Genomic DNA, 20,898 nt, shown 5'->3' with positions numbered 1-20,898 from the left:
CAAGTAGAGTTCTTGGGAACATCTGTTAGGAGGAACTCCAGTGTAACTCAGTACTAGGAGATCTTCACACTTTAAGGAGACGTTCAGAAAAGGCACATAAGTTGGCGGAGCATGGAAGGGAGCATGCCATCTTGCCTGGAGGTTGACTGAGTCCCTGACCTGGAGGACACGGCACTGAAGCGGGCACTACAGACTGTGAGTAAAGCGTTGGAACTATATGCCCTGGTGTCTTCCATTCCTTCCTGCGTACGTCCGCCTGGCACTGCTACATCCACCTGCGCCGGACACTACACCATCTAAGTGTCCCCACACCTACACTGCCCTGGGACAACAGCCCTGCCTGTGGAGGGCTATACCACCAATGCTGCACCACACCATCTGTCCCAGAGGATCTGTCTGCAGCGTCGGCTTACCACCTCCCTTGCCGAACACCACAGGTGGCGTCACAAACTATTCATCTAACTACATTCCACCATTCACATCTCCCCCATTGATTTGGGCACCCAGGGCCACGGTCCGGGTCACCGCTGCTGTTACACGTCCCACTGATACCAGCCCAGCACCGAGTTCCCACGCGTCCCTGGAAGGGCGAACCATTATCTTCATAGAAAATAATCGCGGCTTGACTCAAATATCGAGTATAATGGAAGTCAATAAGAAACTCCATCATTTTTCGGAAAGTTCCTAACAGGAGAGCTGGTGGGGAAGGAAAATCACTGAAAAATGGATGAAAACTGTGCTCAAATGGAATGGGAACACCACATGAAAAAAGCATAGATGCATCTCTTAACTCCAAGATCTCTGCTGGGAACTAAGTAAATAATTTTAAATGATGTGGGGGTCCTCATTATTTTTTAAAACCAGCCAAGGCAACGCAGACAGCTGAGGGCTCAAATTATTACAATGGGAAGGCTATGATCACTTGTCCCTTCCCAGCCTAAAAAAACCCTGCAGCCTCTCCAGGATTGGTACATCACAGTAAATGTGCCATTTCTGGGGCTTTGCCCTTTTCTTCCGGATTGGTGGAAGTTATGGGGGTGTCTTATGAACACCTCTCCATTACTAACCCCTGGGCTTAACCTGATATTACACAGCTAGGATCAACAACCCAAAAAATTACCCAAATTGTCTCCATTACTAACCCCTGGGCTTGTGCTGACATGAACCCCCAAAATTATTACACCATATGCCACAACAAGGCAATCCGAAAGAGTCGGGTAAAGCAAAAGAATTGCAGCATCTCAAGTGATGCACCAATTCTGAGGAAGCTGCGGACTGGTATTTCTAAGCTGGAAAGGGCCTGATATCGATAGACCTTCCCAATCTGATAATATAAGCCTGCGAGCTGTCTGCTTTACATTGGCTGGTTACCAAAAATAGGGGAGACCTCACTTCTTTTAAAAACATATATATTTATGATGTTTGTCTGTGATGCATTTTTTAGGTGCGTTTTCAGCCGCAAAACATGCGGTGTGGGGACTTGAGCATGGCGCTTGAGCACCCACTATACTTGATCAAATTAAATATATATAGCTGGAAATTCGGAATAACAAAAGAACCATTTTCCTAAATTTGGGATACTCTCCAAAATATACAATTAGAGAATGAAGGACATTGGGAGCGTAAATCACTAAAATACAATATATATGGATGTGACATCAAGTAGATTGTAGACCTTGTTTTTGCCAAAAATTACACAACATATTTAATCAAAACTATACAAAGAAGAAAACTCAAGAATGGACAAATCTCCATATAAAAAAAGTTGTGACTATAAAAACAATACAACCATGGGGCAATACTATAGGCATGCAGCGTATAAGGGATTAAATAGGGTCACTACAACATATAAGGTAATATACAGAGTAAGATTCATTACAATACATGACCCATAGGCATGGGGTGTGAGGATTTGCATAAAATTTATTTAAATTTATAATACACAGAAGAAGTCAATGAGGTGATTGTTCATGAAAATCGACTTTTTTCCATATAAGTATATATTCCATTCTGCAGCATGGTGGGGAAGGAGACAGTAGGTTGGGGGGTTGCAGCAGCTCCAGTGATGGTGAGGCGGTAGCTCCAGTAGTGGTGAGGAGGCAGCGGGGATCATTGCAGGCTGTAAGCTTTCCTGAAGAGATGGTTTTTCAGGTTACATCTGAAGGATCCAATTGTGGTTGATAGTCAGACGTGTTGGGGCAAAGAATTCCAAAGGATGGGGGCTATTCGGGAGAAGTCTTGGAGGCGGCTGGGTGAGGAGCGAATAAGTGTGGAGGAGAGAAGGAGGTCTTGGGATAACCGGAGATTACATGAGGGAAGGTATCGGGAGATTAGCTCAAAAACATATGGGGGTTTTAGATGGCCTTGTGGGTCAGTATTAGTAATTTGAATTGGATACGCTGAGGGACTTGCAGAGGGGAGAAGCGGAGGAGTAGCAAGGAGAGAGATGAATTAGTCGGGCGGCAGAGTTAAAGATGGACTGGAGAAGTGTGAGGGTGTTAGCAGGGAGGCCACAGAAAAGAATGTTGCAATAGTCGAGGCGGGAGATGATGAGGGCATGTACAAGCATTTTAGTAGAATGAGGGTTGAGGAAGGGACGGATTCTGAAAATATTTTTGAGCTGGAGGCGACAGGAGGTGGAGAGAGCTTGGATGTGCAATTTGAAGGACAGGGCAGAGTCCAGGGTTACTCCGAGGCAGCTGACCTCTGGTACGGGGGAAAGAGTGATGTCGTCAATTGTTATAGATAAGTCGGGAAAGGAAGATCTGTGAGATGGGGTAAAGATGATCAGTTCAGATTTGTCTACATTGAGTTTGATGAGATGAGCAAGCTCCCCTTCAGTGATGTTGGATAAGGATGTCTATAATCACGACGTGCTCCCCTTTTTATCCTACACTGCCTCCTCCGTTGGCTGGGCTATTCTCAACCATTAACTGTTCCTAAACCTGTGCAACTTACTTCCTGCTTCCTATATCTAATGTGCTCACAAATACACTTTTACCTCTCTACCTTAAATATTAAGGGTATGTGCACACGTAAGCATTTTTTTCGCGGTTTTACCAAATAAAATGCTTAGAAAATGCTTAAAAGAAGCATCCCATTCATTTTAATGAATTCCGCACTTTTTGTGCATTTTGATGCATCTTTTTCCGCAAAAAAAAACTCATCGCGGAAAAAAACGCAGCATGCTCATTAATTTTGTGGAAAATTCCACATTTCTAGCTATTTTCTATGAGCCTGGGGACGCTAAGGAAAACCCGCGCCTTTTTTGGGAAGGAGTCCTGTTTTTAAGCATAAATTTTCTGCATGCGTGTGCACATAGCCTAAATGTTTACATGAAATACATTATAAATTACAATACATTTGCTATGCAAATTAGTTCCTGGTCACCACCAGTCACTGATGCAGCGCTCACAACAAATCAGCCACCAGTGGTTCTCAATAAAAAACAAAGAATAAAATGAAAAAAGAAAAGTCCAATCATTAAGGTAAATTATAAACTTTATTTAGAAATGAACAAGTAAGATAAAAGTGGGAAACAACAGAGGAAAATATGGGGCACAACACAAGGGACAAGTAAATGCATAATGCAATGCATAAATGCACAAATGCATAAATGCATAAATGCACAAATGCATAAATGCACAAATGCATAAATGCATAAATGCACAATGCACAAATGCATAAATGCACAAGTAAATGCATAATGCAAGGGACAATAAATGCATAATTGATGAGATGAAAAACTAATAAAAAATAAAAAAAAGATATTACATGATCAATTAATGAAAAAATATATATCAACAAGCAGCTCAAGGAACTGGAATGTAGATGAAAAATTGAAAAAAATATAATAATAATAGTAATAAACCATGCAAAGAGGTTGTGTTTAATGGCCTACAATAGTGCCAGTATGCAAAATGGCAAATGTAAGGTGCATGGCTTGTGCAAATATTAAGAATGGCCAAAAATACATACAGACATGTGAGAAGTCAAGATTAGATATATATATATAAGTAATGTGAAAGTGCAAAGAGTTTATATATAATCAACACTATGTACTCAGATCATGATGAAAAATAAATAAATTGCAAGATGAGCTGTTACCTTAAGATGTGCAAGAAGTCCCTTGGATGCGATCACCCCAAGGCACATCAGGGGGTTCTCAGCCTAGACGGTCACATCTTGGCACCGTCCAGGTTGAAAAACTTTTTATCCCCCAGACGTAGATTACAGCGTTGGACAGAATGACTGACAGGTGAGGGATATTGTTAGGTTTTTTTATTTTAGTTTCATTACAGGAAAACCAGGGTTTCGGTGGAATTAGGCGTTTGGTGAGTATAGCTGTGTTTGTTAAATTTAAATCTAAAAGGAAAACTGTGTTCAATCTTATTTTTAATAAAGGACTTTATTCTGGCTGTGTCTTTATTTACCATGTAACTATAGGATTAGTAATGGATAGGTGTCTTATAGACGCCTTTAGATTACTAATCCGTGGGCTTGATGTCACCTGACAATACATAGGTGACATCAACCACACAAATATGAATCCCACTTGCCACCGCTACAGGTCAAGTGGGAAGAACTGGGCAAAGCGCCAGAACTGGCACATCTAATAGATGTACTTTTTCTGGGAGGCTGCAGGCTGCTATTTTTAAGGCTGGGGGGTCAATATCCATGGCCTCTTACCAGCCTGAGAATACTAGCCCCCCCCCAGTTGTCTGCATTAGCAAGACTGGCTGTCAAAAATGGGGGGATCTCATGCTGTTTTTTAATTATTTATTCAAATAATTAAAAAAATAAGGCATAGATACCCCTCTATTTTTGATAACCAACCTTGCTGAAGCTGACAGCTGAGGGTTAAAGCCCCCAGCTATGAGTTCTGCCTGTCTGGTTATCAAAAATGCCAGGGAACACACGCAGGTTTTCTAAATTTATTTACAGCACATGAGCGGCTGATGAAGGCCGGTGTCACACTACCACAGAATACAGGTGAGTACTATGCGAGAAATCATCGCATAGCACTTGGCCCAATGGTAATCTATGGGGCAGCTCACATCACCATTTATTTTCTTGGGCGTATTCAGCATACGTGTAAAATCACAGCATGCTGCGATTGTCACCGAGACTCAGCCAATACTCGTCAGTGCAAGCCTATAGGTGGGAGAAAAAAAACTGCAACACAACAATATCCCTCACATAAAATACATAGATATAAAGATGTCAGTGCTACACACACATATATACAGTATATGTGTGGCGCCCCCAGGAGTACGGTCGCCACACTGGCTTTGCCTTCCTCCAGGGGAGGGTAATGCCAGGCTTGGAAGCAGTGACGGGTCTCTCCAGCAGATAACCTAATGCATGCAACACAGTTCCACTCCTGGCCAGCATGGGGAGCTGTGAACCAAGATTAAGGTGAGGAGTGCTCTCTGAGGGACAGGAGGAAGTAGGAGTCAGAGAGTCTGCGGAGGGTGAAGTGTGCAGACGTGTGGAGAGAAGCTGGAGGTTGAGCTGCAGAAGGCGAGCTCCCCAGCTTGAGAGCGCACGAACTGGAGCCTGGTCTCCATGGTGGTACGGATAATAGCGGTCATGCCACAGATACCAGAGGAGTAGGAGGCTGTAAATGCCCTGCTCCCGTCAAAGGCTTGGGACACAACAGTAATTGAATAGAGAGCCAGGACTCAAGAGAGGAGTCCCCGAGAGAGGCTACAGCTGTCTGTCATACAAGTATAGTTCTAGAAACATCTGAAGAGAGGCATTCCAGAGTAACTAAGTACTGTGGTGCTTCACACCACAAGGCGCTAGGAAGGAGACTGCACAGCCCTTCTGCTGAAAGAGATCTTGATCTGCTTCCAGGCTAACCTGCTCCAACACCATCTGTAATCAGGACCCTGGACTGCATATACTAAGTAAAGGTACAGAAACTGCAACCGCTGTGTCTTGTCTGTTCCCTACGCTTCCAGCACTGCTACATCCCCATGCCGGTTACATCTACACTCCCTGGGACTACAGCTCCACCTGTGGGGAGCTTTTACATCTTTGCTGCACCCTACCATTAGTCCCAGCGTATCTGTATGCAGCGTTGGCCTAACACCTTACTTGCCAAACACCACCGCTGCTGTGACACATCCCCCTGACACCGGCCCGGCACCGAGTACCCCACAGCCCTGGGAGGGCGACCCATATGCATATATATATTGCATTGATAGACACACAAAAAGCCGTCAATTCATGTGCCGTGTACTGTAAAATCATTGCAGAAGCCGACAGGATAGAAGAGATGGATTACATACAGTAAATACAAAGAAAGAACACAAAAATTGAGCTTGATTTGAGTTGGTATGCATGCAGCACATAAACGCATGTTAACATTGGCCATAAAGCATACAAAACCAACAAGAGACACTGTCTAATATTAAAAACCTTATCATGTGTCAAAGTTGACCTCAATGTGTGAATAAGGACAGAAAAAAGGAATGGGTCCCAACCAGTGGACACCAATCAGGGTGCAGTTTTGCTTTTTACCTATTTAGTGACAGCAGGGTTTTTGCTCATTTTGTCTCTTGTAGGTTTGGTATATAGTAAATACAAATAGACTAGGTAAAATGTGTGTGCAGCTTACTGTACATGTATTTAATTAATAAAAGATTATTTTTCAGAAAAACATGGCATGGGCTCCCTTGTAATTTTTGTAGCCAGCAGAGTGAAAGCTGATGGCTGGGGGTAGATGTTTATAGCCTGGGAAGGGGGTAATACCAATGGAGCTTCCCAGGCTATTAATATCAGCTCACAGCTGTATAATTAGCCTTTACTGGCTATTGAAATGGGCGACTGTAGATAAGCTCCCAATGTAACCTGAAAGAGAAGAAAAACACTTTAGATTATACTCACCGGAGGGGCGGTCTGGTCCGAAGGGTGTCACGGTCCGGTCTAACACCTCCCATCTTCATACGATGGCGTCCTCTTCTTCCCTTGCTGTAGTAGTTCCGGCGCAGGCGCACTGCTCTGACCTGTTGATGGCAGAGCAGAATACTGCAGTGCACAGGCACCAGACCTCTGTTCTGTTTTGTATTTCCGGTCAAGGATCACACTCCTTGGATATCTCCAGGCTTGTTTATTACATGAGACTTGTGATACATTCCTCCATTACAAGATGTCTGCTAACAACAACTAACCAACGAGTTCTTACACTCTATAGTACACACATCAAAGTAGTGAGACCCACTAACCAATAAGTTCTTAAAATCTATAGTACACACATCAAAGTAGTGAGACCCCTAGAGGCCACATCAACATATAACATATTGCTACAACCTCTCCCGACGCCTGCATACTGCAGGACTCTGCTCTGCCCGCAACAGGGCAGAGCAGTGCGCCTGCGCCAGAGCTACTAAAGGAAGGGAAGAAGAGGACGGCATCGTATGAAGATGGGAGGCGTTGGACCGGAATGCGACACCCATCAGACCGGACCTCCCCATCCGGTGAGTGTAATCTAACATGTTTTTCTTATCTTTCAGGTTACATCAGGGGCTTATCTATAGCTTTACAGAATGCTGTAGATAAGCCCCTGATGTCAATGCCGGCAGCTCATAGGGCAACAAAAGGGTGACAGATTCCCTTTAAGGAAAGTGAACCCCAAGCTCAAAACTACCTCTGCCCTCATTCTCCCCTCTACTGCTCAGGTCTCCTTGTTTTGGCTGTAGCGGTGATATCAAGTCAACGACACCGTTGAAGCCAAACACTGAGCTCAGTGACTGTGCTGAGATAGATGGCTTAAGCCGCTGATCTGCTCAGTGATTACCTGCAGCAGTGATGGGCGCTGTTAAAGTGACATCACCCCTACAGCCAAAACACAGAGATTCGAACAATGGTGGGAAGTAGGCTCTGGTGCTGAGGACGGGGGAGTGATGGTTTTCTTTGTTATTTTTGGTATTTTAGAGCCATTGGGTAGACTTTTCTGAAACTGGAAAACCCCTTTAACTTTATTAACATAACTTTATAAATTATCAATAAAAAATCATACAGTTTAATAATTCTATTATCACACAGAAGATTATTCATTGGACTCTCTGGATTGCAAAACTACCTGGTCAGTAAACGCTGCGGGTTGGATGCTGCGTACATTTACAGCGTCCAACCGCAGTGTCCAGATGTTACTGCATGGTGCAGTGGATTTTATGAAATCCAATGTCCACTATGCGTGCAGGGACGCCTCCGGCATACCTGCGGAGACACACAAGCGGTGCGTCTTTCTAGATCGCAGCATGTCTATTTATTTTGCGGAGACGCTTAGTCTCTGCAAGATAAATATCACAGTCCAATATATAGGACGCTGTGATTCTAGACAATTTAATGAAGACATGCGGAATTATCGGCAATAAAAAGCTGGCAGCGCTTTGGATGGAGCGAACATGTGCTGCTTCCGCAGTGCTGCCAGTTTCTGCCCGCGGAAACCTACCCTAACTGAGGATTAGTACATGAAGTATAAAACCTTTAAAACCACCTTTGAAAACACTTTTCAGATGCTTCAAGGCATCTAAATTAAAAAAAATACAACTTTCTAATAAAAACAGTTTCAATTTTTTTTTGGTTTCTATAGCTTCCGTTCAGATTTATGAGTTTTGATGATTAGAAACTGCAAACAAACAAAAGGTTGAGGACAGACAGGAAAAACGTATGACAACAAGATATAGATACACAGGGTTTGTGTTATACATCGGACATCCTCCTCTAAAAGCAGCAACCAGAGCTACAGCACTGTAGCTCTGATCACTGCTGTTTAACCCCATGAATTCTGCTTTGAATCTCCAAAAGTGACATTTAAATAATGCCTTTTCAAGATCCTACAAATGCAATTGTTTGGGTTCTGATGGTAACTAGGTGGCCTACTGAAAGCCTTCATGGTAATCATGTGTAGCACAATCACAAACTGGGATTCATAGGAGACCAATATTTTCCTATTTGCTGCAATACTATGATATTTTTAATAGAATGTTCAAAGGACAATTTTCCAGTAAATCATGCTGTCAAAAATCTGCATGGTCTACCACAACATAAAATGTCTAATAAAGTGAAGTATACGCCATAATAAGACCCTAAATACTATGATATTGCAATAATTAGATTAAGCGATCTCAGGTTCTGGTCCCCTAAGGAAACTAAAAAATAAAGTAAAAAAAAAAAAGTAATAAAATAAAAAGTAATAAAATATATATATACCTTAGAATTCAAATCACCCCTTTTTCCCAATTTAAAAATGAAAAAGCTAAAAGAATAAATATTGCTGTGTTTTTATTGGTACAATCTATATAAATATCAAATTATTTACAAGGCAACCTATGTACTCCAAAGTGGTGCCAATAAAAACTCGGCATATAAAAAAAATACAAGCCTTCATTAAGTTTACACTCTTTTTATTTTACAAAGTTCTGAACTTTTGTTAACCTCTAAAATAAAAAATAATAAAAAACTTTACAAATTTGGTGCTTTTGTGATTGTGCTGACCTGGAGAATTAGGTCATTTTTACACTGAATGCTGTGAAAGCAAACTCCCCAAAAAACGATGGCAGAATTGTGTTTTTTTCAACATTCAATGCACTTGGAATTTTTCTTTGCGTTTCTCAATGCAGTATACGGTAAAATGAATGGTGTTATTCAAAACTACAACTTATCTCATGAAACCAAGCATATCACTATTTCCAGGGAAAAATTTTAAAAATGTACAGCTCTTGGAAAAAAATAAAAACGCAAAGTTACTCAGCATTATATATATTGGATCCATATACTGTAGAAACTGTACATTAATGATACAAGGTAAACCATATAATGTTCATCCACACAACAACGTTACGGTGCTTTTGTTTTACTCTTACAGAAAAATAATGCGGATAAAGCGAGGGAGGCGACTCTTGAAACTGACGGATTCAATAAAATGTGCCAATTCACCATCAGTGCCGTTTATGACGTCATGGATTTTATTTTTTTACTTTCATGTCAATGTGATGACGACTTCCATGTCTCAGGGTTTCTGATCTTAAGGCTGCCATACATCATAGATGAATGTCGACTGAACCTGCTAATTTTGGACATACACTCCAGCCGTTTATGTATATGGTAGTGGCCCAACTTTGCATGACATCAAAAGTCATAAGAAAGAAGTATTGCGCATGTTGGATGTCAGCATGCCCCATCTTTTTTTCTCAAGGAAGATAAGCCAACACAAGAGTTCATGTGGACGGTGGGTCATCAGGAATAGTTGTCTGAAAGAATGAGGGTTCAGCTGAAAGTTATCAAAGCAGGATGACCAACACTATGAAATATTTTACTCGCTTACATTGAAATCAGATAATGATAGACTTTATTTAATTCTGTGAGCAGATGTCCCTTAGGATGTACCATATTTAATTTTAAGCTTGCCATATTATACCATATTTATAGCTGTTTTCCTTATAGTTATGCCTTCTTTTAAAATGAATATAAATGTAAAAGGGGTTTTTCCATCTGACATATCAAAAGGATAAACCATAAATGTATGATGGCTACAGGCCCCACCACTGGGACTAGAGAACCTATGGCGGGCTGCGTTATTAATAGGCTGTAAGCCAGATGCTCTGCATCCTTTGTGTGTGAACAGTGCCGCATACAGACTGTATTTGTTTGCACTGGTGTACCAAACGGCCAATCCCTGATTGTAGGCTGGCTGTCTCATCGGTATTACTGCACCTGTGTAGCCGCCATCTTTATTTGGGTCCGCTGCACTCTTATAGTGCATTTGTCTTTAGGCCTAGACAGGTAAGCTTCTGTGCCTGTTTTTTGGAGTGTTTTTAATATGTGGAGGACTATGGGGTGCATTATAATGTATGGAGGACCAAAAAATTAATAATAGAAGGAGCGTGGATACCTGGCACTTTATGCTTTTCTACAGATTCTATACTGATACTTCCCCTCATATTATTTTTTTTCTTACCAGGGAGAGAATCTGGATCCTGGATGGAAGACTGAGGAATTTAGCGAGCAATACAATTGATTCGTATTAATCATTTAAAATGTCTGTACATATTCCAAAATATATGAATAAAAAATGTTCAAAAAATATTAGGCACCCAAAAGAATTTAAAAAAAATCAATTTTAGTGTGCAAAAGTAGGAAAGCATTAAAAAAAATTTGAATTAATCTGATATTGCTGTAATTGTTCTGACCTGAAGAATAAAGCTGTCTTATCACTTATATCGCACGGTGAATATCATGAAAAAAATAAATAAAAAGCAATATTTATAGCTATCCTGCGCTCTATGCTGAGAATGATGTGAGTTGTAGTTTCACAAAACCTGGAATGTCCACAGTTCCTGCAACTACAAAATGTGTGAAAATGTGAAGCAATAGGAATGGTTTCTCTCCCAGACAATGACTCCTGCTCTTACATGGCATTTGTGTATTGTTAGATCTATCACCAGCAAAGAAACACTCAATGTTCTTGTTTTAAATGCATTTTACTTTTGGGAACTTTCCCTTACTCGCCCGATTCCTCCAGCCTTGATGCTGACCAATGTGATCTGCCATATTATTACTACTTGTTATCAATATGAACACCTGTGGAGATATCACTCATGGTCATTTGTGACATCATCAAATACAGGAGGCCATTGTTACCTCACAGCATGATGTCACAATGACTGTGGTTCTATGTAAACGGGTGTTCAGGGGGAAAAGGCTCATTTCAGAAGATGAAGACGAGGAGAGCGGAGGATCCAGGATTGGTGATACAGGTAAATAAGAAACCTTACAGGGATTTCTTAGTGAACGTACCCCCAACATGGACCCTCAGCGTCTACAGATTGTGGCTGTAAGGTGCTGGATTTCTTCAGTACTTGCTGGTAGAATCTCTAGACTTGGGTGATGAAGGTTCTTTGTGAGGTCACACAGCGGAATGTTGGACACTGAAAGTTCTATGCAGCAAACATGGGGACATCAGAGAGGTCAGCAGAAAGATGGCACCTCGGATGGAGACATTACAGTAGCTACTTCAGTCAGTGGCTGGTACAGATTGTTGGTGGTGGTTCTGTCACTTTAATTTAAGATTATTGGGGCAAAAAGTCTACCATAATGCCCCTACATGGGAGAGAGGTTGGTGTACATACATTGGGGGAAATATATTTATTTATATACTTTCTATTTATTTATTTTACTATTTTATTCTACTATTTATGTTACTTATATATATAAAGGCATTTGATGCAATTTTTTTTTTAAATCATATTTATTGCACCATTTTTAATTGCCTTCATCAAAACTTAAAATTCGTAGTAAAAGGAACATGGATACCTGGCACTTTATGCTTTTCTACAGGTTTTGTACTGATACTTCCACTCATATGTTTTTTTCTTTCTAGGGAGAGAATCTGGATTCTGGAAGGAAGACTAAAGATTCTAAAGCGATCAATGAGATTGTGTAGTATTAATCATTTAATATGTCTGTGCATACTGTACATATTTACATGCTTTAGCACTATAGAGTGCTACTTATTTGTTTTCCAACTGTATAGGGTCCTGATAGGACAGTTACATGTCTGTATATTAAGGGGTACTGTTTGTAGGGGGGTAGTGTTCTGTTTTTTTACAGGGGAGATGAACGTAGTCAGGCTATGCGTTCCAGGGTCTGATCTGACGAGGAAAGGTGAGACGTGTTACCAGGACAAAGAAAATCTGCAATCCGGAAACGAGTCTCCATATTGAGTATCATTGCTCTATATATGTCATTTAGTTAGCTGTTGTATGGCCTTGGTCCAGGGTTCTCGAACTGATCGCCTTTTCCCGGGGTCAAGAAGGAATTTTTTCCCTGTAACACATTGGCTGAATGCGTGCAGGTTTTTTGCCTTCTTCTGGATCATTGGCTTTAGGTAGGGGTAGAGATTGTAATTAATAAAATATGTTTAAAATCAATGATCTGTGTCCTTATATCTTTATTTCATCCTCATGTATTTGTATGTTAGTTCTCATTTATGATTCATGACTATGAAGGTATACAGAAATACAAGGGTGGTAATTATGTGTCTCCTAATGTAATGTCTGCATTTATAATGCATACAATAGAGCCATAGACAAGATATCTGAAGTAGTTGAAATTATTATCGTCATAGAAAATAATTGCGGGCTTGACTCAAATATCGAGTATAATGGAAGTCAATAAGAAACTCAAGCATTTTTCGGAAAGTTCTTAACAGGAGAGCTGGTGGGGCAGGAAAATCACTGTAAAATGGATGAAATCTGTGCTCAAATGGAATGGGAACACCACGTGGAAGACGCCTGGATGCATCTCTAACTCCAAGATCTCTACTGGGAACTAAGTAAATAATTTTAAATTATGTGGGGGTCCTCATTATTTTTTAAAATAAGCCAAGGCAATGCAGACAGCTGAGGGCTCATATTATGGGAAGGCTATGATCATTTGTCCCTTCCCAGCCTAAAAAAACCCTGCAGCCTCTCCAGGATTGGTATATCACAGTAAATGTGCCAATTCTGGGGCTTTGCCATATTCTTCTGGATTGGGGAAAGCTATGGGGGTGTCTTATAAACACCTCTCCATTACTAACCCCTGGGCTTAACCTGACATTACACAGCTGAGATCAACAACCCAAAAAATTACCCCAATTGTCTCCATTACTAACCCATGGGCTTGTGCTGACATGAACCCCCAAAAATATTATACCAATTGCCACAACAGGGCAATCCGAAAGAGTCGGGTAAAGTGACAGAATTGGAGCATCTCATGTGATGCACCAATTCTGAGGCAGCTGCGGATAATATAAGCCTGCGAGCTGTCTGCTTTACATTGGCTGGTTACCAAAAAAAAAGGGAGACCTCACGTCTTTTAAAAAATATATATTGATGATATTTGTCTGTGATGCATTTTTTTGGTGCGTTTTCAGCCACAAAACATGCGGTGTGGGGACTTGAGCATGGCGCTTGAGCACCCAGTATACTTGATCAAATTAAATATGTATAGCTGAAATTTTGGAATAACAAAAGAACCATATTCCTAAATTTGGGATACTCTCCAAAATATACAATTAGAGAATGAAGGACATTGGGAGCGTAAATCCCTAAAATACAATATATTGATATGACATTAAGTAGATTCTAGATCTTGTTTTTGCCAAAAATTACAAAACATATTTAATCAAAATTATACAAAGAAGAAAACTCAAGAATGGACAAATGACCATGTAGAAAAAGTTGTGACTATAAAAACAATACAACCTTGGGGCAATACAATAGGCATGCAGCGTATCAGGGCGTAAATAGGGTCACTAAAATATATATGGTAATATACAGAGTAAGATTCATTATAATACATGACCCATAGGCATGGGGTGTGAGGATTTGCATAAAATTTATTAAAATTTATAATACACAGGAGAAGTCAGTGAGGTGATTGTTCACGAAAATCGACTATTTTCCATATAAGTATATATTACATTCTACAGCATGGTGGGGAAGGAGATAGTAGGTTGGGGGGTTGCAACAGCTCCAGTGATGTGATGGTGAGGTGGTAGCTCCAGTAGTGTTGAGGAGGCAGCGGGGATCATTGCAGGCTGTAAGCCTTCCTGAAGAGATGGTTTTTCAGGTTACGTCTGAAGGATTGTGGTTGATAGTCGGACGTGTTGGGGCTAAGAATTCCAAAGGATGGGGGCTATTCGGAATAAGTCTTGGAGGCGGTTGTGTGAGGAGCGAATAAGTGTGTAGGAGAGAAGGAGGTCTTGGGATGACCGGAGATTACATGAGGGAAGGTATCTGGAGATTAGTTCAGAAACATATGGGGGAGACAGGCTATAGATGGCTTTGTGGGTCAGTATTAGTAATTTGAATTGGATACGCTATGGGAATGGGAGCAACTGAAGAGATTTGCAGAGGGGAGAAGTGGAGGAGTAGCAAGGAGAGAGATGAATTAGTCTGGCGGCAGAGTTAAAGATGGACTGGAGAGGTGCGAGGGTGTTAGCAGGGAGGCCACAGAAAAAGATGTTGCAATAGTCGAGGCCGGAGATGATGAGAGCATGTACAAGCATTTTAGTAGAATGAGGGTTGAGGAAGGGACGGATTCTGGAATTATTTTTGAGCTGGAAGTGACAGGAGGCAGAGAGAGCATTGATGTGCGGTTTGAAGGACAGGGCAGAGTCCAGGGTTACTCCAAAGCAGCTGACCTCTGGTACGGGGGGAAGCATGATGTCATCAATTGTTATCGATAAGTCGGGTAAGGAAGATCTGTGAGATGGGGGAAAGATGATCAGTTCAGATTTGTCTACATTGAGTTTGAGGAAGTGAGAAGAGAAGAAGGAGGATATGGCTGATAGACACTCCGGGATTCTTTACAGCAGAGAGGTGATGTCTGGGCCAGAGAGGTAGATCTGAGTATCATCGGCGTAAAGGTGGTTCTGGAATCCATGCGACTTTATGAGTTTCCCCATGCCAAGTGTATAGATTGAGAAGAGTAGGGGTCCTGGAACAGAGCCTTGGGGGACTCCAACAGAGAGAGGGTGGGATGAGGAGGTAGTGTGGGAATGGGAGGCACAGAATGTGCGGTTGGAAAGGTATGAGGAGATCCAGGATAGGACGAGGTCTTTGATGCCAAAGGAGGAGAGGATCTGTAGTAGGAGGCAGTGGTCATCTGTGTCAAAAGCAGAGGACAGGTCTAGAAGGAGGAGTATAGAGTATTGTCCGTTAGCTTTGGCTGTAAGTAGGTTGCTGGTAATTTTGGTCAGGGCTGTCTCAGTGGAATGATGGGGACGGAAACCAGATTGTGGATTGTTAAAGAGAAAGTTAGATGAGAGGTGGGAGGAAAGGTCAGCGTGGACATGCTGTTCCAGGCATTTAGAAGCGAAAGGGAGCAGCGATATTGGGCGATAGCTGGACATGGCTGTTGGGTCGAGAGTTGGCTTTTTAAGGATAGGCGTGATTGTGGCATGTTTGAACGCAGAAGGGAAGGTACCGGAAGTAAGTGATAGGTTGAAGAGGTGGGTTAGGGATGGGATAAGAGTGGTGGCGAGGTTGGGGAGGAGGTGGGATGAGATGGGGTTGAGTGCACAAATGGTTAGGTGTGATTTGGAGAGAGGATGAGCCAGCTCCCCTTCAGTGATGTCGGATAAGGAGGTAATGGGGTTTGGGCATTGGTCTGTTATACAAAGTGGTTGTGGTGGTTGAATAATAAAGACTTGCTGTGTTTGGTCTATCTTGTTTTTGAAGTGTGCAAAGAAGTCCTCAGCAGAGATTAGGGAAGTTGGAGGGGGCAGTGGTGGGTGGAGGAGAGAGTTAAAAGTATTGAACAACTGTTTAGGGTTGTGGGATAAGGTAGATACAAGGGATGTAAAGTAGGCCTGTTTAGCAGAGGTGAGGGCAGATTTGAATGTAAGTGTTGCTTGTGTGAGTGCAGTGAAGTCATCTTGGGAATGTGTTTTCTTCCTGCGCCGTTCAGCAATTCTGGATGCTTGCCGAAGCTTTTTAGTGGTGTTATTGTGCCAGGGTTGTCTATTGATTCTTTGCATTCTGCTATGCATGACGGGCGACCAAGTCAATGGCTGAAGCGAGAGTGGCAATGTAGAAACTAGAGGCAGTGTCTGCGTCGTGGAGTGGAGTGAAGATATGGAGGACAGTGGTAGGATAGAGTCAGAAAGTATGTGAGTGTCTAGATGTGCAAGGTTTCTGCAGGGGTGCGCATGTTGCTGGACATGGGTGACAGGTGAGGAGGACAGTGATGAGAAAGAGAGTAGATGGTGGTCAGATAGAGGTAGAGGGAAGGTTTTGAAGTTAGATAGGGATATGCAAATAAAGTCCGTGGAGCCTCATTTAAGAGTCTCAAAAACGGGACTAGCAAGATCTTCCTCCAGGGAAGGACCCAGCCAAGGATTGGCTCCTTTCGGAAACCATCATTACCACCATATTAAGTGGCCCTTTAAGTCAATATCCAGCTCTTTACAAGTTTACAGATATGACAAGGGAAATACCAAGGGCAGTTATCCATCCACAGACAGCTGTTTCGGGGTGTTGCCCTTCATCAGTGTGGAGTAGGATTCTGGCTAGGTGGGAGCATTGCCTAGTAGACCAACATCACAAAACAATCACTGACCTCAGGGAGACCAGTCAAAGAAAACACTACGGTAGCCAGCAAAGTCACTCAATCAGAGAATTCCTAGGTGCATTGCTCCCTGGGAAATACAAATATGCAAATAAAGTCCATGGATCCTCATTTAAGAGTCTCAAACATGGGACTAGCCAGATCTTCCTCCAGGGAACGATCCAGCCAAGGAGTGGCTCCTTTCGGAAACCACCATTACCACTATATTAAGTGGCCCTTTAAGTCAATATCCAGCTCTTTACAAGTTTACAGATATGACAAGGGAAATACCAAGGACAGGTATCCATCGACAGACAGCTGTTCTGTGGTGTTGCCCCTCATCAGTGTGGAGTAGGATTCTGGCTAGGTGGGAGCAATGCCTAGTAGACCAACATCATGAAACAATCACTGACCTCAAGGAGACCAGTCAAAGAAAACACTGCGGCAGGCAGCAAAGGCGCTCAATCAGTGAATTCCTAGGTGCATTGCTCCCTGGGAAATGTGAATATGCAAATAAAGTCCATGGAGCCTCATTTAAGAGTCTCAAACACGGGACTAGCCAGATCTTCCTCCAGGGAAGGACCCAGCCAAGGAGTGGCTCCTTTCGGAAACCACCATTACCACCATATTAAGTGACCCTTTAAGTCAATATCCAGCTCATATTTGTAAACTTGTAAAGAGCTGGATATTGACTTAAAGGGCCACTTAATATGGTGGTAATGGTGGTTTCCGAAAGGAGCCACTCCTTGGCTGGGTCCTTCCCTGGAGGAAGATCTGGCTAGTCCCGTGGTTAAGACTCTTAAATGAGGCTCCACAGACTTTATTTGCATTTTTGTATTTCCCAGGGAGCAATGCACCTAGGAATTCACTGATTGAGCGCCTTTACCGGCTGCCGCAGTGTTTTCTTTAACTGGACTCCCTGAGGTCAGTGATTATTTTATGAAGTTAGATAGAGAGCAGAGACGGGTGAAGACCAGGTCTAATGTGTGTCCGTCCGTGTGGGTGGCTGAGGAGGACCACTGAGTAAGTCCAAAAAATGAAGTGAGCGACAGGAGTTTTGCGGCTGCTGACTGGTGGATGTCAATGGGGATGTTGAAGTCACCCATGATGATGGTGGGAATGTCAACAAAGAGAAAGTGAAGGAGCCAGGTAGAGAATTGGTCAATGAAGGCAGTGGTTGGGCCTGGAGTTTGGTATATGACAGCCACTTGGAGGTTGTAGGGCGAGTAAATGCAGACAGAGTAGTCTTCAAAATAGGGGAGGGCAAGGGAGGGAAGAGGTGGGATTGGGTTGAAGGTGCAATTGGAAGAAAGGAGAAGGCCCACTCCTCCACCATGTCTGTTGTCAGGAGGAGTGTGGTTGAAGTGAAGGCCACCATAGCATAGCGCAGCAGGGGAGGAGGTGTCGTAGAGTGTCAGCCATGTTTCAGTGAGGCCAAGGAAGGAAAAATTGCGGGTGGTAAAGAGGTCATGAATCACATGGCGTTTATTGCAAATGGAGCAGCTGTTTATTGCAAATGGAGTCGGCATTCCAGAGTGATCCCGAGAGAGGGAGCAGGGTGGTGGGCGTCAAGGGCATGGATTTGAGGTGAGAAAGATTTCGGGTGTTTGTGTTGGTTTGGGAACTATAGAAAGGGTAATAATGAGAGGTATGAGTTGTGGGGGTCCAGGGTTGGGAGATATGTTGCCAGCAGTTAGGAGAAGCAGAGAGAGGCAGAGCAGGTGGCAGGAGGAGAGTGGGAGATTAGTTTTGTGTGTTATTAGGAGAGACCTAAGGTTGAGAAACAGGTCAGTGGATGAGGTCAGGTGGGGGGGCCAGAGGAAAGGAGAGATTATTACTTGGTTAGAAGGTGCTGGGGTCTGTGGATAGCAAAGGAGAGTCAGGAGTAATGGAGGAAAAATCCATTAGAGCATATTTAGGCATGGTAAGAGTAAGTGTGGAGCTAGCAGAAACAAATTTTGTATATTTTAACAGAGGGTAGGCATACCTTCTGGTCACTTCTGGCTCATGTCTGGCATATTTCTATTGTTATCTTTAAAAAAGTCATCCTTGCAAAAGACAACCCAAGGTCTAGACAGCCGTGTGCCTCTGAATTTATGACAACTTAACAGCACATGAAAAGGCCCAGGTGTGATCACAAGGGAGGAGCAGCAGGAAGGCTGGACACAGACACAGGAGATGATTAATTAGAAGTCAAAAGAGAAGATGCAAAAGGAGATTGATTCACATGGACAGATAAGGCCAAATTGTGTTTTAGAATCAAGGAAATAAGGTGAGAAAGGAGTCAGCGGACACACTGTACCAGTAATAGAGAGATACAGAGTGATTGGAATCAGGAAAGATGGGTTATGGTATTGCAGCATTTATTTCGGTATTTTGAAGAAACATACCTCCCCTTACTACTAACCCAGAAGTGAAGTATGATCGGTGGTGAAACCTACAAACCTGGCCTGAAATCATAATATAGGTACATTAATAAGTTTAATCAATTTTAATCAAGATATTATTTTTGTTCTGGACTACCCCTTTAATGACCGCCATTGCAACTTTTTTCGTTTTAGCACAACTGAGGAAAAATTTTCTTGTGCGCGATGTAAGGTGAAAATGCATCAGCCATATGTCATTAGCAACAGCAGCATCTACATGGTTAACAGTGAGAGGAAGCTCCCTCTTTAACCCCATGGGCACTTGATTGTGGGGTGCTAGCTACGATGGCCTGTTAGACACTGCTTATGGCATGGCCTAACAGGCAAAGTGTCAGTGAAAGGCTGGTGTCACACACAACGTATAAAAAAAAAAATCGGTTTGTTTTTCCCGGACGAGATTCGCAGAAAAGTTTCATGAAGAGTGATTTGCTGATGACACAAAGCTAGGAGGGATAGCTAATACTAGAGAAGAGAGAGAGAGGATTCAAAAAGATTTAAATAAACTGGAGAAGTGGGCAGCAACTAACAGAATGGTTTTTAACAGGGAGAAATGCAAAGTACTACATCTGGGCAATAAAAATGAAAAAAGCATATACAGAATGGGAGGAATAGGGCTAAGTGACAGCACATGTGAAAAAGACTTGGGTATACTAATAGATCACAGACTGAATATGAATCAACAGTGTGATGCAGCAGCAAAAAAAGCAAATGCAATTCTAGGATGTATTAACAGAAGCATACAGTCTAGATCACGTGAAGTCATTATTTCCCTCTACTCCTCTTTGGTCAGACCTCATCTGGAATATTGTGTCCAGTTTTGGGCACCACATTTTAAAAAAGACATCAACAAACTGGAGCAAGTTCAGAAAAGAGCGACCAGAATGGTGACCGGTCTGCAAACCCTGTCTTATGAGGAAAGGTTGCAGGATTTGGGAATGTTTAGTTTGCAAAAGAGAAGACTGAGAGGAGACTTAATAGCTGTCTACAAATATCTAAAGGGCTGTCACATTGTAGAAGGATCAACTTTATTCTCATTTGCACAAGGAAAGACAAAAAGCAATGGGATGAAACTGAATGGGAGGAGACACAGATTAGATATTAGAAAAAACTTTTTGACGGTTAGAGTGATCAATGAGTGGAACAGGCTGCCACGAGAAGTGGTGAGTTCTCCTTCAATGGAAGTCTTCAAACAGAGGCTGGACAGACATCTGACTGGGATGATTTAGGGAATCCTGCTTTGAGCAGGGGGTTGGACCAGATGGCCCAGGAGGTCCCTTCCAACTCTACAATTCTACGATTCTATGATTCTATGATTCTATGATCCGTATGTCATCCGTGTGCAATGCGATGATGCGATTTCCTCACA

At 42.3% G+C, this 20,898-nt stretch overlaps 1 long non-coding RNA gene across 1 annotated transcript; it reads right to left on the bottom strand.

The window, feature by feature from the left end:
- Window positions 1–10,244: 10,244 nt before the first annotated feature.
- Window positions 10,245–19,173, bottom strand: LOC141074462 (uncharacterized). The gene is made up of 3 exons (XR_012227187.1): window positions 19,094–19,173; window positions 11,809–11,948; window positions 10,245–10,262 (listed from the first exon to the last, which is right to left on the bottom strand). It is a non-coding gene; the product is annotated as an uncharacterized lncRNA (long non-coding RNA).
- Window positions 19,174–20,898: the final 1,725 nt, after the last annotated feature.

Source organism: Dendrobates tinctorius, unplaced genomic scaffold, assembly GCF_039654945.1.
Source record: "Dendrobates tinctorius isolate UK_male_01 unplaced genomic scaffold, ASM3965494v1 ptg000015l, whole genome shotgun sequence".
Lineage (NCBI taxonomy): Eukaryota > Metazoa > Chordata > Amphibia > Anura > Dendrobatidae > Dendrobates > Dendrobates tinctorius.
The sequence above is the reverse complement of the archived record's forward strand: the minus strand, read 5'-3'. Positions and strand labels throughout refer to the sequence as shown.